The 18,218-nt window shown below is 38.8% G+C and overlaps 1 long non-coding RNA gene across 1 annotated transcript in view; it reads right to left on the reverse strand.

Moving 5' to 3' along the window:
- Positions 1-17,492, reverse strand: part of LOC120593806 (uncharacterized) — a 98,260-nt gene extending 80,768 nt beyond the window's left edge. The window contains exons 1-2 of the long non-coding RNA XR_005650450.1: positions 17,340-17,492; positions 16,356-16,686 (exon numbers count right to left, since the gene is read on the reverse strand). This is a non-coding gene — a long non-coding RNA (uncharacterized LOC120593806). The remainder of the gene's footprint in view (positions 1-16,355; positions 16,687-17,339) is intronic.
- Between the last annotated feature and the right edge of the window lie 726 nt (positions 17,493-18,218).

The raw sequence follows: 18,218 nt of genomic DNA on the forward strand, positions 1-18,218 counted from the left end.
ATGTATGTATGTCACCATCTTACAGATAAAACACTAAGACTAAACAACTTCAATTATTTCTCTGAAGTCATATAGCTAGTAGGTAGCTGAGGTGGGATTTTTACCAGATCTGACTAAATTCAAAGCCCTTGAGGATTTTACCGTCGCATGAAATGTGGCTATGCTTGTCTGTAATTTGAGAGCTGAAGGTTTATATATGTGAACCTTCAGTAAGCTCATAGATACATCGATGCCAGGCCTTAAGGGTCATATATGTCATATTTGTATCAACCAACATGCCCTCAATATACACTGGTCTAATATCTTCCAAAATGTACTACCCTCTTAGACATCTTACAGGGTATTTGCATATTGCTCTCTCAGAGTAGAATGTCCTCTCCCAACGTCCCCTCCCACCCCACCACTTTCACCAAGGTCTTCATATCTTTCAAAGCACAACGCATGTTTTCTTTTCTGAAAAACCCAATTCCTAGATTTTTCAGAATTAATGACTTTTCACCTTTGTTCTCCAAATATCTCATTTAGAACATCTATTACCATTAAGTTATTACAACAGTAAATTGTGTGTGTTTTGCCTTGTTCCTTAGCCTATGCAGTAGATATTTGTGGGGTTTGCCTTCTCGGCATCTATTCCTCCTTCTTTGGGTGTCAGTGTCCTGAGTTTTCTTTGGGGAATGAGCCCTCCCCCACTCTCCATCCCTCTGGTTAGTTTGGAACCATATCTTTTCCAACTCCAAGAGTGCCCATGTGACCCAGGCTCAGCCAGTCAAAGTACCACCTCCTCCTGGACTCAGTGATCAGCTTGGCAATGGGTTCATGATCAATCACAGCCAGTCAAGGTAATCCTTGGACTTTTACTAGAATGAACAAGAGAAAGAAGTGGGGGGTGGAGGGGAGAGGGGAAGAGTCTTTTTCTCTTTTCTGTTTTTTCTCTTAGATTTGAATCAGACAACATAAAATCTAGAGCCACCATGTAGAGGGAACCTGTGTAGTAGTGAAGTAGATGAAGAAGAAACTGGAATAAAAAGAGGCAAAGAAGCCAAATCCTAATGACATTTGCTTGAACAGCCTCATTTAGCCAATGCTAGTCCAGTTTTTCCAAATAAATAAGCCTAACAGAGCATCTGGTATACTGAAAATGTTCAGAAAACATTCACTGAACTAATTAAATGGAATCCTTGCAAATTGATATTTGTCCACGTGTCAAAGTCCTATAATACAAATCAAGAAGACAATCAGGTTTTACACTCTTCTCTTTAGTTTTAATATAGTGCTTGAAATGTGTTTGCTAAACACAGATGGAACTTTATGTTCTCCTCTAGCACATAACACATTCAGAGGGAAGATACATTGTGGTTGAATAATGTGTGAGGGAGTGAGAGCCAAGCCTGATGTTTTTAAGGTGTTGAAAACTTACGATGAGCCTGCTGATCTTTTCAGCCCATCTGCTAAGCTGCTCCTGAGGATCACTTGACAGTTTCTGTAAGGGTGAAAGTGTTTGGAATACTATTTCCTACTCTGTAGGAAAAATAAGATTAGGATTTTCCTTTCTGGCATCCTCTTATTTTTTTCTTATGCAAATTCATCTGTCTTTGAGCATTCACCTGCAACAATAGTAGACTTTTTTTGAGTTTCTGAACTGCTCACAATCATTCCCTTAATTTTCACCTAACCCCGAGCAATGGGCTGATAGAAGCTATACTGGACCAGGGGTGGTAGCCTGAAGTGAGCTAGGTTAATTTTCTTCAAGACTCTGGAATTAAAGCAGAGAGCTAGAGACTGGAATTGATTCAGTCATTCCATGTGCCTAGAACTGCAACATGTGGCCTTAAGACTGTAGGTTTGGGCATCTTTACCTACATGTGGAATGAGGACTGTAGGGAAAGATGAGTCTACTGGGTAAAAAAAAAAAAAAGCAGCAGCAGATGTGCAGATACAAGCGGAGATGAAGAGTGTGTACTTGCTGATTCTGGCCATCCCTCCAGTTCACTATTCTCATCTTTTCTGAACCCTCACTGCATTCCTGCTCACAATTCCATTGCAACACATCTGCATCTTTATACTACATCCTCATTTTTTGATTCAGCTAACTCAAGTTGATGTCTGTTTCTAGGGAAAAAAACTGAAAAACTCATGCATTAGCCACAAAATCCTTAAGATGGGGAATTACCTAGGCTAAAAGAGAAGAAATATCCTACTTGAGAGAAACAGTATAAAAGTCATCAAAGAGAGTTGGCAATGGTTATTTCAAAACCATTAAAGCGACTTCTTTCAGCTCTGAGTAGAAAAAAAGAAAGCTGCTCAGTTGGCCAGCTTTGCAGAAGTCAAATGGAATGGACTTACTCCATGGATTCACATAGTTGCTGAAAGTGAATTCTATTCTGCAGTCTTCAGCCTGCAGCTGTGCCATGAAATATATTCCCAGTTGAAAATTCCTTTCCAAGTCCTATCCCATGACTCTATGAAAGTTGTCTGCACACAGGAGCAACTCAAGCTGAGAGGTGTCATGTGCACATCATCACTGACATGTAGACAAGTGTTTAGAAAGTCCATTAAGTAAATGCCTCTTACCAGTATGGGGCACATCTGATGGTTTGACAGCCCTGCCCTACCTCTATATGGTTGGAAAACCCCAACTTGGCTCATTAAGGAGAAGCAGGCACGATTATTGTGTCAAAAAACATTAGTGTTCTGCCATTGCATTTGCTTACTGGCATCTGATGAAGCTAAAGAGATTTTAGGTTATGATATCTGCATTTCCTGCTCCTCTTTGTTTTGAAAATATGTGTGGCATAGTGTAGACAGGGAATATCACTTAAGCTTCTGGCCAGTCCTCCCCAATCCACAAATAGACTGGTATCCTCATCAAAAGAGTCTATCCCTGCTCCTTTTTTCTTCACTGTTTTCTGAGCAAACAAGCTATTGAAATCAACAAAAGGAAGTATGTTCGTTTTTGTCCTTAAAAAAAGAGAGAAAAATAAATGACCTTTCCCTTATGTTAATTAAAAGATAATTATCCACATTACTGAACATGCTTTGGAAATATTTGGGCAAAAGTACAAACAGCACGTTTATGAAATCTGCAGATGATATTAAACTGGCCAACCCTGCTTTTATTATTAATGACAATGAATCAGGCAGCCAGATTCAGCAATAGCATCAGTGAGAGGGGAAGGATGCAGTAGAGAAAGTTACATTTCTGAGAAAAGCAAAAAAAAGCTATGAAAAATCAAAATCAATCTACAACACAGATGTAGTGTGACTGGTGGACAGGTGAGCCTTGAAAATTCACTTGTCAAGCCCACATGGGCATGAGTGGATGGCCAGTTAGAGATCCCTGTACTCTGGGGATGAGAGCTAAGCTATTTTTAGTCCCACAAGTAAAGGTATTGTGTCTCAAGACAAATAGTCTTTTCTTTCAAAACTTTAATAAGACCACACCTGGCATAGGGTGTTTAGTTCTGGAACTGCACCAGAATGATGTTTGAAAAAAAGAAAAAAGAAAAAAACTCTCTTAATATGTAATTTTTCAGGTTTTATTTTTCCAAGAAAGAAAGGCACCACCTTTATTATTTGTTTGTTTGTTTGTTTTAGTGATTCTTAACAATATATCACCTTTTATTGCCTAGGATCATCTTTGAGTGTATTTGAAAGAAAAGAAATCTGGATGCCTAGAAGTCATCCCAAAATTAACATATTCAACCCAGAGCTCTGGTCTCTTCCCCACAACTCCCATCAAATCTGCCTTTTCCTCGATCTTCCTATCTCAGTTATTGAAATTCCATCCTTCCAGTTATTCATGCTTTAGAGTGATCCTGGAATTCGTTCTTTCTCTCAAACCATAAATCCCATCCATTAGCAAATCTCGTTGGCTCTAGCCTCAGAATACATCCAGATCCTGACCATGTATCATGATCTCCATTGCTAAAACGTTGATCCAAGCCATCAGAATGTCTTGCCATATTTATTGCAATAATATCCTAGTCGGTCTCTCTGTTTTCGTTAAAATGAAGTTCAGATCATGTCACTTTTCTTTTCAAAAGTCCCCAATGGCTTTCCAAATCAGTGTGTAAAGGCCACTAATACCCTTTGTGGTCCGTATCTCTCACTTCTCTGATCACATTTCTACTCTTGCCTTGCCCACTCAACTCCAGCCACACTGGCCTCCTTATTGTTCTTATAAACAGACCAAGAAGATTCTTATTACGTCTTTGTACCTGTGATTCCCTTTGCCTGGAATTATTTTGTCCAGATATACACATGGTTCACTCCCTCAGGTCTTTACTCCAAAATCACCTCTGCAGTGTGGCCTTCCTGATCACCCTAATAAAAACTACAACCCACATTCATATCATATGCCCTCTCCCCTCTCTCCCTCTCTGCTTTATCTTTCTTCATTGTACCTATTATCAACCGACATACTATAAATTCTTGTTTATTATTTGTCTTTCCTCTAAGAGACACCCCAAAATATACATTTCTGCCATCATTTGCTTTTGTCTGTGACATTCCCACACCTAGAAGAGTACTGATGGCACAGCAGGAGGTCTACAAACACTTGCTGGAAAATGGAATGCAACTTGATGCCTGTTGGCATGATGGCAATGCTAACTTTCATAATCAAAATACTTGTTTAGAGCTAGTAAATTCCAAAAAATAACTTAGTTCAACTCTAAAGAGCACCTCCACAACTATAGCAGAGTGAGTTCTGCTTTTAAAATAACTTCCTTTTCTACATAGAGCATGTAACCTCCACTCAGAGGCTAAATAGCATTGCTTTCTAAGCTGGCACTATTTCTAGCTAGAGTGCTGCTCTATTATATTTTTAATCAGTAGGGAATATATTTGCACAAGCATGCAATGGCTAAGTGAATGCCCTTTAATAATAAATCTCAGAAATGAGGAAAGCGATGCTCAGAAAAGTGAATCTAATAGAACATTGACCCCAGAATGAGACAGAAGCTAACACTGTCAGGCAGTGTTCTCAGCACTTACTTATATTAACTTGTTTAGTATTCACAACAACCCTAGGGGATATTTCTATTACAGAGATGGGAAAACTAAGGCAGAGAAAGTGGGAATAATTTTTCTAAGGCCCTTCATGCCTTAGGAGACAGTGGTTGGAACCCAGGCAGACTGGCCCCAGAGTCCATGTTCTTATACACTAGGCAAGCCAGGAGTATTCAAGCTTTTTGGTCTCAGGACTTCCTTATGCTACTAAAAAATATTAAGGAGTCTAAATAGCTTTGTTTATGTACATTATTCCTATCAATATTTTTTGTATTCAAAATCAAAAATAAGAAATTTAAAAATATTTCTTCATTAACTCATTCGAAAAAATAATGATAAACTCATTATATGTTAACATAAATAACATATCTTAATAATTATATTTTCCAAAACAGAAAACATTTGGCAAAAAGAGTAGCATTATTTTACATTTAATGTCTGACTTAATAAGAAAGTTTGATGATCAAATCTGCCTTCAATTTGTTATATGTTGTTTTGATTGAAGTGTATGAAAAAAATCTAGCTTCACACAGATACATAACCAGAAAAGTTTAATAGCTTTTTCAGATAATTATAGCTTTTCTTTGATAGTTCACAAAACTCAACACAAGCTATGTTCATAAAGGTTAGCTGTAATGTGGAATCTGGAACTATATCAATGAACTTTCACCCTCATAGTAAAATCTATGGGTCCATTTTGCAATTTCTATGGTTCTTTTACTCATGCATAATTTTTAACAGCATTAGATGTTTGGAAGATAGTAGTTCACTGAGTTTTGCAGATCTTCCAAAAAAAATTTTTTTAACAGATTCATTAATGTCATCACTCTTATTTTAAAAAGGCTTTAAGAATGGAAAAGCCGACAAGCTCATGGTGGCAGAAACAAGTTTCCCAATATTCTAATTTTTGTTTGAAAGCTCAAATTGTGTTATAGGCAGCAAGTACTTTTAGGTTATTATCCCAGAGGCCCTTATGATCATTCATATGACATATATCTCTAGACATTGGCTTCCATTTATGTTTTTATCTTCTGAAACTTTGACTTACGTGACTGTTTATCAGAAGTCCTCATATAATATCTCTGCGGAAAATGTTACATCAGCTTATATAATTAACATCACTGATAAAAAATTAAATATTTTGCTAAGGTGCCAACAGCTTTATGCACCATTGCTTTTCAGCCATCAGTGCAAATGTCAACACAATAAAAAAGGTAAGTAATGTCTTGGAGTTATTATGCAAATAGTTTTGACCACACAGCCCCTCGAAAAGGCCAAAAGGCCTTTGGCATTATGACAGGTCCACAGGCTTTGAGAACTTTTGCACTAGGTTGACTGACATCTCACATCTATACCCAACTTCTCACAAATTGTGCCACTTTAGCTTCTCCAAGCTTCAGTTTCCTCACCTGTAAAATGTAGATATTAATATATAACTCTGATCTTACAAAATTATCTTGAAAATTTGAGATAATGTATGTTAAGTATTTGGCACACAGTAGGTACTTGAAAAGTGGTAACTGTAATGAGTGTTGACTAAGCCCACAGTAAGTTATTGGCAAAGCTAAAACCCAAACTCACATTTCCGGATTCTTGCCCAGAACTTTCCCTGCTGCATCACATCAGCAGGAGCAAAATAGATCCCTTCATGCCTATTGTTATAGCAAGAAGCAAAGTTGACAGTTCAGTTGATTGAATTGATTCAGTGGTCTCCCTAGTTAATGTCCTAGATGATAAATGGAAGCAGTTAAGTGAAGTCGTTGAGAATACGTATGACCTGCACTTGAGTCATGAATTTTTTGTATACTAGTGATATGACCTTGAGCAAGTTCTCTTGAGCTTCAGTTCTCTCTTCTGGAAAATTGAACAATAAGAGCACCTATCTTACAACACTGCTATGAGGATTAAATGAGATAATGCACAGAAAAAGTAAAGTACCAGGCCAATGTAAAGGCTTAATAATGGTCAGCTGCTCGCTATTATAACATAATGACTATCGTTATTCTCTTCATAGCTCAACTTAATATCGCTTCTTTAGGGATGCCTTTTCTGACTCACTAATGAAGGCACTCATTTTCAGATCTCGTTACTTCTTCACTGGACTTAATATAGCCATAATATTATATTAAATATATGATTATTTGATTAATGTTTAGCACATACACTAGGTTCTAAACTCAATAAAGACAGGGAAGGGGGTCTGTTATGCTCATTATTTTATCCCCAGCACCTGGCTCAGTGCCCAGCATAAAGCAGGTTTCTATAAATACTTATCAAAGGAATGAACTAGTTAATTTACTAGCTTGACAAACTATTATATAATTTTTCTGAACTTCCTCTGGCACTTGTTACTCAAAGTATGACCCGCGGGCCAGGAACAGCAGCCTAACCTGGTAGCTTGTTGGAAATGCAGACCCTCAGGCCTCACTCTAGAATTATATAATCTAAATATGCACTTTAACGAAATCTCCAGGTCATTCATATGCTCATAAATGTTTTAGAAGTACTGAGTGGGGGAGGGGAGGAAGGAGAGGAAGAAGGAAATGAAAAAGAAAGGGAGGAGAGGGGAAGGGAGAGGTGGGGAAGGGAAGGGAAGGGAAGAGAAGGGGAAAAAGAGACAATCACTACATTTCCTGGGTAAAGCAAGTGCTCTCTTCCACAATTCCAGGTGTCATTACATTCCCAATACAAACATTATTACAAATATTACCATTTCTAAAAACCAGCTGCATTTTAACTTTTTTCAGCCCCAGCCAGACTGCTCTTATTTCCTATTCGCATATGATTTTTTCCAGAAGACTATTTTGGCCTCAGTTGAATAATTTATTTCAGACACTTTACATCTTAAAATATTCTCTGGAGGAGACAGAAACACATTCTGTGCCCACTCCTGGAAAAACAGCGCTAAACCATGAAGTAGGGATATCATTTTAGTTAAAATTGCAAAATTTGAATGCCTGCTTGTCCAGCACAACCTCAGAAACAGGAAAAGAGAAACATCAAAATCACTTCTCCTATAATAGCACCAAACCAGTCCCATTGTAACAGCCCAAAGAGATTATATAATAATATGCATAGTACCCAGTTGACCCCTGCAAAAATTACAGACTAGCTTTTTAATGAAAGGTTATTTTTAAAATTAATTCCCATTTTTGAATGGTAAAGCCCATCCATCCATCATTGAATAGTAATATACAGGAACTCGAAGAGATTCAATGAGTGGTTCATTTGCCTGTGTTCAATCTTACACATGTTTTGAGATGTAGTTTCAAAATTCTCTTTGCTGCAGTGTCCTCTGCTCCCAAGGGCAGAAATGGAGCTGGCCAGAAGCAATGCACATTTTACTCCATTGGGTCCTCCCTTCTGTCCAGTGCATTTACCTGGCAAAATCTGAATCTGAGAGCCGATAATTATCAAATAGCACTTAAATTTGCTACTGGATATTTTTATATAGTGTGTTACTTACCTGAGACTCTCCTCTCTTTGACACTCTCCCTCGCTTGTCTCCTGCAGATCTAAGAAATGTCTGTCCTGAGAAAGAAAGAAGCTGAAGAATCTGTAGAATTAATCCTTTGAGTGGTTTTGCCCTTGTGGCCATGGTGTACCCTTCCCTAACTCTTTGGGCTCCCCAGGGTCACCAGTATGGACACATGTTAAGAAGAGGATGATTGTGATCAGGGTACAAGATAGAGATCCAAGCTGAAGTAATAGCTGTCCTGATGATCTTGTCTAAGCAGGTGAGCCAAGGGGCCCAAGTGCAGCCATTTTCTCCATTTACAGACACAAAAAACATAATGTCATCGATTACTTGGAAGAGAGCAGTTCCCAGCTCAGCCAAGCTTTGTGTAATGTGAAGAAACTGGGCTTTGGAATCATATGGCTCAGAATTTGAATCCTGGCTCTCACACTTGCTAGCTATGCCTCCTTGAGAAAATTGTATTTTATTATCTAAGCCTCAGTTTACTAATCTCTAAGACAATAGGTATATAATATTCATTTTGTGGGGATTAAAGGAGATTTTGTTACATAACGTGCCTGGCACGTGGGCAACTGTCAAGAAGTGTTAGGTGCCCTCTCCCTTTTCCACTTTCTTGACCAGTGCCATGGTACATTTCCCTGTCCCTGAAAGTGCTGAAGGGAAAAGAAAAGAAGAAATGGAGAGAGGAGCAAGGGAAAAGGAGAAAAAGTAAGAACGGTGAAGTAGTGTTTATCTACAAGCATAACTTGAAGAAAACTTGACTGCATAATAGCTGTAGTTCTTGAAGTCATAGTTAAAAAGAATTCTCTTTTTAATGTAAAGTCTACCATATGCTTGTTTATTGTTTAATTTTTTTCCCCATTAGCTATTTTAGCGTTATCTTTTAGAATTCATCAGTACCTCTCCTATAGGATTACTATTGAAATAAACTCTGCCATCCAGACACTTTGTTATTGATCCTACAAGAGTTTAGGAAGAGGATTAATGTGGCTCTCTGTCACAGCTTTGAGCTTTGCTCTGGTGGCACTGGAACCCTGTCCCAAGAAGTCACCCCATTGCCATCGTACTTGGGCTGCTTTATCAGAAAAGCAATGTCAAGGAGAGGGAAGCACTTGGAGATTGATGGGGAGTCAGGAATAGGAGTCTTAATCCATGGAGCCCCTGGACAGCTCCGTAAGACAATCTTTAAATTGTACCAGAGAGAATAGCAGTCTCAAGATATCTGAAAGGAGTTTTAGCAGCTAAAAGTCTAAGATGACGTGAAGGGAACCCTCCTACATCCTTCAGGGTGTTGTTGATGAATGAGGTTAGTTTGCACAGAGTGAGGACACAAGGGGTGAGTTGTGTAGACTGAGAGACTAAATTGAAAATTAAGGACAGTGTAGCAACTACAAGCATCACCAATATGTTGTTCCTGATGCCCCTGATATTTTGACATCAGTCGATTCCAGAAATTCCTACCCATCTTGTATGTTATAATACTGACAACATTTCTGGTGACCCTTTATTTGTTTTACTACCCTCATGCCATAAGCAGCAGTATTGCCGTAATTTTATGAAAAATGGCAAAAACTTTATACTTACCTAACTATTCATCATGAGCCACCATTTATTTTCTGTGTAGGATTTCTGACACGGTGGGTAGAAACTACAGCTGCACATTGGAATCACCTGGGAGTTCCAATGCCTAGACCATACATCATGTCAATTAAATCTTAGTCTTTGAGAGTTAGACACAGGCATCAGATTTTTTTGAGCTTCCCAGGTGATTCTAATGTGAAATCAAGTTTGAGAATCAATCATAGTTTAAAGGAGGTGTGAGTGGAGTGGAGGGTGAATTGACCTAACACAACTTTGAAATAACTCGAGCAGGAGATCGACACTTGCATTGGGCAACTAATGGAGGTAGTGCAAAAGTCTTGTGCACCTTTTTGCATATCTAATGAAACATTTTATGTAAAGTCAGATTTGCACATTATATGAGTGTCAAGTACCCCAGGAAGTATAGTAGATAAGTCTAGAGCCTTGATGTTTTTAAAATCTTCACAAACATTTATGCTCACATTCTTTGTACCAGGCACAATGTGAGTTGTTAATGAAAGGTTATTTTTAAAATTATGATGGGATGATCATGATATTAATATTAATATAATTAGTAATAACAACTAGCATTCACTAAATGCCTACTCTGAGCAGGTATTGTGTTGAATGCTGTACACATATTTCTTATTTAATCTTCCTGTAAACACTGAGGTACATATTATTAAGCATTTCCCTACTATGAATGAGATTCAAAGAATTTAAATAACTTACCCGAAGTTATACAGCTAGCACATGTCAGAAGTGAGATTTTAAGCCAAGGATTTGAAATCTCATTTGACACTCAATGATGAATTAAGTAAATGAGGCAGTGCCCCACTTTTTAATTAAGATTTTTATTATATTATTCTGGTATTACCAGAGCTAACACAATGATAGGCTCATGATACTTTTACAAAATATTCGCTGAATGAGATGTTTTCCTACCCTCTCAGCCTGGTATAAAAAATAGATATATGATGATAGTAATATAACGTACTACTAGCTGTCTTAAGTGTTGTCAGAACACAAATAAGGAGCAATTAATTCTACTTAAGTGGAGAGGATGCTGTCAGGGAGGCTTACGAATAAGAGAGAGTAGTTTTTGGAGGGCATAAAGACCGAACAGGAGCCTGCCAGGCAGAAAAGAAAGAAGCATGCCAAACAGAAGGAATGGAAGAAGCAAACACATGGGCATAAAAATGTAAGGAATTCTGGAGAAATAATTAACCTCTATCAGTGGTTCACAAAATTAAGTGTGTGTTGCAATCACCTGGAGGCTCATTAAAACAGATTGCTGGGCAGAATTCCCAGAGACCAAGAATTTGCATTTCTAATGAGTTCACAGGTGATTCTGATCCTTCTTGTCCAGGGACCACACTTTGTTGAGAGCCCTGGTCTACACAGGAGGATCATCTGGAAACCCCCACAGCTTGTGTGTGCATGAGAAGCCTGCCAAAGTCAGCAAGACTTATACCAAAAGAAAATTCCCCAAAAGGATGAGGATTTCTTCTTTTCCTGCAAGGAGCAGTGGTTAAATTTTACTGTTGATTTTGGGAGCAATTCATGCTGAAGCTCTCCAGTGGGAGGAAGAGGAGAAACCACAACTCAGGACTGAAACTAGGGAACCTGGGATTTGATTGCATTTCTGCCCCATCAGTGTCCCTATTCACAGGTTAGTGAGGGCTTGCAGCTAGAGGAGCTGAAGCACACTAGCTCTTTTGTTGTTCCAGAAAGTGTTTGTGCCAGATTCTCAGGGAATATGGCATTTTTCACAACTCTTCCTCCAGTTTTGGCCCTGTATCTTCTGACCACAGGTGAGTTATTGTGTTTATCACCAAGATAATCTGTTGACCACTTATGGCCACAAGGGGTAAGAGGACCTGTGGAAATGCTCTCACATGCAGAGAATGGAGAGGGTGCTAGAATGTCAGGCTACCCTTGATGGGGCTGAGAGAGATGACATCCTTATGAAATTCTTCCCTTTCCTCCACTCCTCCACTTCTAATTCAATTACCATGCATTGCTTCTCTCATTTTCCAGGATGGAAAAATCCAGGTTGAATCTGCTATTATTCTCTAACCCCTTCAGAGAAAGGCTAGCCTCCAATGTTGGAATCAATCTCTCTCTCTCTCTCTCTCTCTCTCTCATATTTGCCCAATAACTGGGAACATGAAGTATCAAACTCCAATACCTACTTTTTTCACAAAATTGCTTTGCCAGCTGAAGCCAGCTGAAGCCAATAGCTGTGTGTGTTACATTCCTGACAGGGGCTCTTCCAAATACCACTATTAATGCCAGGATTGACAGGAGTGGATCTTGCCTACCAAAGACAGAGAAAAGAAACAGGCTCATGTTGTTTGGACTCCGTGTTCCATCTTTGTTTTAATTTCTAATGCAATCCCCATTACTCTATTGTAGTCTTCTGGAAAATGTCTAGAAGCCTACTTAGTAGTCCATTGGCCAAGATAGTGCTGGAGACACTGTTTTCATTTTGGGGTTTTAATTTTCTTTATGTTGGCCAAGAAGGAGGAGAAAGAATGATGGACTAAAAGATAAACATTACCTGAGAGAGAGTGAGGCTGGTGTCAGGAGTTGCCTAGGAGACCCATGCCCCATTTCTTTGGGAGATGGGAGCTTTATTATCAGCATTCTTGATGAGACTCGGCTTCCTATTCAGAGATGAAGTATTTTTGTCATCATGTCTATCGAACCTCACAAGAACCCAATTAGGGGAGATTGCCTCAACAGAGGAGGCTGATTAAATTCACAGATTTATTGCAAAACCACTTTGGGAGTTGTGGAAAATGGATTTCACTGCTGAGCTTCCTTGCTTTAAAAAAAGAAAAATGTCAAGCTGCAAGTCTGCACCTTGTATTATCCATCTCTAACAGATCATAAAACATCCATACCCTTGCATGCAGTTTATTCTTCTCCAGAGAGGCTCAAGATACTTCTTCCACGCCCACAGTGCCTCCCCAAGGGGTAGGTGATGGCTTCTGTGTTCATGTGACACAAAGGAAATTCTGACCCAGGGTCAGGGTGTGGTAGGCAGAGGCCTACTGTCAGGATATAGGTGAAAAGAGAAGACTTTCCTTTACACAGCTTGCAACCAATGTGAGCAGGCAGTCCTTGCTTCTGTTTGAGTCCCAAAAAAGCTATTGTGATTGGTATGATGTAAATGAAGTCAGTATTTTCACTGAAATGAGGATGGCTCTGAGGATACCTTCCTGCCCCAAAACGTTACAGAAATAACCACAAGCACCACTTTAAAACTTAACTTTCTAACAAAAATATTCAAGATAAATATTCTCCTTCCAAAATCTTTGGTTTTGTTTATTTTAAAGCAGCATTTCTCAAATCGTTTTCTGCAGAACATTAACCTCATGGAATGCCCTGGAATAAAAGATTTTATGTGGCAAAATTGGGGCAATACTGAATGCTATGTGCCTCTTGATTCACAATGCTAAATTTATTAACATGCTAAAAGTAACAGCTAACTCTTGTTGAAAGTCTATCTGAGCCAAACATTATCAAGCACTTTTATATTTACCTCACCAAGTCTTCCAGAAATGATCTTCTAAAATAGATAGATTCTATATTACACATAAGGAACATGAGGTTTGGAGTAGTTAAATGAGTTGGCTATTTAAAGGTTAAAAGATAAAAAGTGGAGCTAGGTTTCAAATCCACTCTCATCCCCAAGTCTATATTCTTAACCACTAAGCTTTATCACTTTTCCACTAACTTTATGGTACTCGCACCGCTGTTGCTGTTATTTTTTTTCATTATGTTATTTTACACAATTGAGTCCATTCCTAATTATGACGGTTGGTCATCTTTTGTTGGTATCTTTAATATTTTTATTCATGTCATCATATAGAGCCAGGTTGGTATTATTTTGGGTACTATCTTCCTTTAACAGCAAGCTTTTATGCTCTGACTCACTTGGCCTTCATATAACTGCTTCAAGCATGCCTTAGTGGATTTTCATCTGTATGTTTGACAGTTTATGAATAAATAAAGATGTAACAGAGACAGGATGTGTCTGAGTTTATTTACCCTGCCTTTGGCAAGGGAGTTTTCCTCCACAAAATGATGAAAGTGAGTAAAAAGTAAAAGTAAGATTAAAAATGATTCCTGCAGTGTATAGTTGGCTCTCATGTGTGAGATCGAGACTTCTTGCACCACTGGATCTTAATAACTATTAAACGATTAGTTATTTCACTTGCTCAGGGAATGGACTTTCTGAGGAGGGGAGAAGAAAAGAATGTGAGTTATTAGCAGTAGCCGTATCTCTGCAGGAGCAGAGCCAAAAGGCTCTAGAAGTGGTGTCCTTGGTTCCATAAGATTGCACAGGGTACCTAATCTCTTCCATCATGCTGGACCCCAATTAAGTCGGCTTCCTTGACTGTGCTCTCTGAGAGCCCACATGTGATAAGATTTGCCCTCCCTTTGCCCCCTTGATCAGTCAGGAAGAATTTAATGAGCACCTACACTGCATTCAGTATTTTTTTTATACACAGGCCAGTTGCCTGGTGTGGCTGGGATGAGGTTGGAAGAAATTTTTGTTGTTAAAACTGTGCTTAATGTTTTCCAAGGATTATCTCCTTCCATATCCCTAACCGTCTTATAAGGGAGACCCTATTATTAGCTGTGGTTGATGGAAGAGAAGACTGAGGCCAAGAGAAGAGAAATGGCTTGTTAAAAAAAACACAGCTAGTAAGGGGCAGAGTCGGGACACGACTCACACTCCCTCAAACTAAAGCCTGTACCCTTTACAATTATCAAATAGCAGAGAAGTAAATGGAAACTCCTCCACTATCACTCTTCTTGTGGACTAAGTGGGTTCTTATTATGTTTAAGAAACATAAATAAAGAAGAAAAAGGTTTGATTCATGTATTAAAAACAAATGTTATTACCAATCAAGTAAGTGTGAACTTCACTGCTGATAGGAGACCAAAAACAAAACAAAACAAAACAAAATCAGGAAATCATTTATTCTAGGGAAAACACTAATTATATGGATATAAACTCTTCTGGGTAAAACTGCCATGAATACCAATGTTGCCTGTAGCCTGAACGACCTCTAGTTTCACTGTGATTGAGATATTAGAATTTTCTTTTTATTTCTCCAGCCTTACAGAGAGTACTTGAAGTTGTCTTGTGTTTCATTCTTTCAAATAACACTATACAATATAATAAGCTCATTTTTTAAAACTTAGGAGATAACTAGAAATCTCCCACAATCATGAAGATGTCAGTGAAGGGGGAAGTTAGAAGTGGGGGTAATTATACTGCCTTTATCCATCGAAAGCTTTAAATATTAAAAGCTACTCAGTAATGAAATATTAAAAGCTACTCAGTAATGAAAAGAAATGAGCTATCAAGCCACAAAAAGACATGGAGGAAACTTAAATGCATATTGCTAAGTGAAAGACAATAATCTGCAAAGACTACATACTGTATGAGTCCCACTATGACATTCTGGAAAAGGTAAACACGGAGACAGTAAAACAATCCATGGTTGCCAGGGATTGACAGTAAGGGGGTATGACAGGTAGAGCACAGGAGATTGTTAGGGCAGTGAAACCGTTCTGTGTGATATCATTATGGTGAACACATGTCATTATACATTCGTCAAAACCCACAGAATACACAATGTAAAGAGTAGACTCTAATGTAAATAATAGATTTTAGTTAATAATAATGTATTAATAATGGCTCATCAATTATAATATCCCACACTATCGCACTAATGTAAAATGTGAATAATAGAAAACTCAGGTTGGCTGCAGGGTGATGGAGTAGATAGGAACCCTACTTTCCGCTCAATTTCTCTGTAAACCTAAAACTGCTCAAAAAATATTTTTTTAAGCAAAAGAGAACCACATGGTTTCTTTAGAGTCATAGCATTTCTGTAGATCATAGTACCCGTGTGGGGAAAAAAAAATGATAATCTTCTCAGTGCATAATATCAGCTCAGTGCTCAGGTGTGACAACTGCGGAATGTATAAAAGGTCAATTTAAACGTCTCACTGGGTTGGAAAAACAAAGCGGACTTTGTGTCACAATAGAACCCATCCCGTGGAACCATGGAGATGGCAGAAGATAAAACAATACTCTTTATCACTAGTAGATTAACCAGCAAGGACATGTTCTTTTTATTTAGCCTATAGGCTCCTAAGGACAATGGGCCTTTTGTCCTTACACCTGTTGAAGGGGAAAGGCGCCCTTGACAGAGACCTGGTGGGGTTTATGTGAGGCCATGCAGTTCAGATTTCTTACCTATGTCTCTGACGGTACATCCCGTTTCATAACATGCCTTCCAGCAAAGGAACTTGGAGAGTGAGCCATCAGCTTTCAAAGGGGAAGGAAGCAGGTCCATGGTTTATTCAGGAAGAATAATAGAATATAGAAATCTGTGTTGAAGAGCGATATAACAAAGTTGTAGCATGTTTCAGCTCTCAGCCAGACACTGGCCTGGAGTTCCAGGAGGGTCCCGCTCTTTCCTTGGTCCTGCTCCTTCCTTGTGCTCAGCTTCTAGCTCAACGCCAGGCACAGAGTAAAAATTCAGCAGAGGCAGGGCTTGCTAGATGAATGCACATCTGGGACTTTGCTAAAGAAAAGGAAACAACAAAATGATTCATCAAGGTAAACACCTGATTTTTCTAGCTGTTTCACTGAGGTATCCATCTAAACCTTATATGATGCGTGTTAATGGCTTTCTTCAGCCTAAATCCTTGTTTGGATAAGATCTGCTGCTTTTGAATGCCTCCTCTTGCGAACACACTTTTCTTTGGGGCAAACAACCTTCCCCCTATTCTTAGTGTGTGAAGTTTGAATTTAATACTTCCTTTGGGCTCAAGGGGATGGTCTGTGGCCTGAGCCCAGCCAAGCAGAGCTCTGTGTCACTTGGCCTCAGTGAAATTCAGAGAAAGACACATAACTCAAGCTGAACTCATGAGAATCCCATGGCATGATTTAAAATAGAAATGTTCTTAATCTGCTTGGGTTGAGAAATAATAAAATTCAAGCCTAGAATTACTAGTGCACTTCTTAGCCACCACTACTCAAGAAAAATCTCCTTGAAGATAAAGCCAAAACATAGCAGAACTGAGCTGGAAGATGGAGAGAGAACAAGTCCTGGTAAAAATATTTGAGCAACTTGAACTAGCCAAGCCTGAAATCAACACATTTCCTGGACCCTTCAACGAAATGGACCACTAAATCCCCAGGATTTCAACCACTTTATAATCAATTATAATTTACCAGTATATCCATTTTCTCCCTTATTTTGAAATTCTGAGTCATTACTGTTCTTTCATATGTCCATGTCCTTCTGATTAGAATTTAGTAGGAAAATTCTAACTGGGAAATGTTCTGTCCAGTGCTTCTACAACTTCTCTCAGTCCAATCATGCCTCCAGACAGAAAAAGATAACATTTGAAATTAGAAGTCCTTAAAATACCATTTCCAAATTCCAACAAAAGGCAGAATTCTCCCTCGTCGAACATTTCACTTCACCATGAACTCTAAATCTTTTCATGTCTTAGCAAAAGTTGGCATGTGGCAGATTCCTGCTGAACAGATTGAGACATCAAAGAATTGGCCCTTGGTGGTGCCTGGCACACGATTTAAAGACGTGGCATCGTGCCACTTCTCCCCCTCCCACTCAATGTGCCATGAATAGTAGGAGTGGGCTCAAGGGCTAGGGCAGCTTCGACTTGAAAAATAACCTTGAAAATCATGGATGGGTTTGAAGGATGAAGAAAGAGGCTTGTAACTCTTCACCACACTCTCAGTATTAAATATAATAAGAACTAACATCTACTGAGTGCTACTGTACCAATTATGGTGCTAAGTACTCTTCCTGTATCATCCTTTTTAACTCTCACTTACTATAAACCTCTGTTGTGGTAGATCCCATTATATTCCCCATTTTACAGTTGAAGAAATGGGACCTAGAAAAGTTACTGAACCTGCCCTGGATCACTGACCAGGATTCAGACCCAGGTTGCAGGGCAGGCTCTTCATCACAACATAGTGTTGTATGTTAGGAACAAAAACAGTGCCTGGATTATGGCTTTAGAATTATGCAAATGAATGTTATGGCTGAAAGAAAGCTTAAGCATCATTTGGCCTGATGGT

This window comes from Pteropus medius, unplaced genomic scaffold (genome assembly GCF_902729225.1).
Source record: "Pteropus medius unplaced genomic scaffold, Ma_sr-lr_union100, whole genome shotgun sequence".
NCBI classification, from domain to species: Eukaryota; Metazoa; Chordata; class Mammalia; order Chiroptera; family Pteropodidae; genus Pteropus; species Pteropus medius.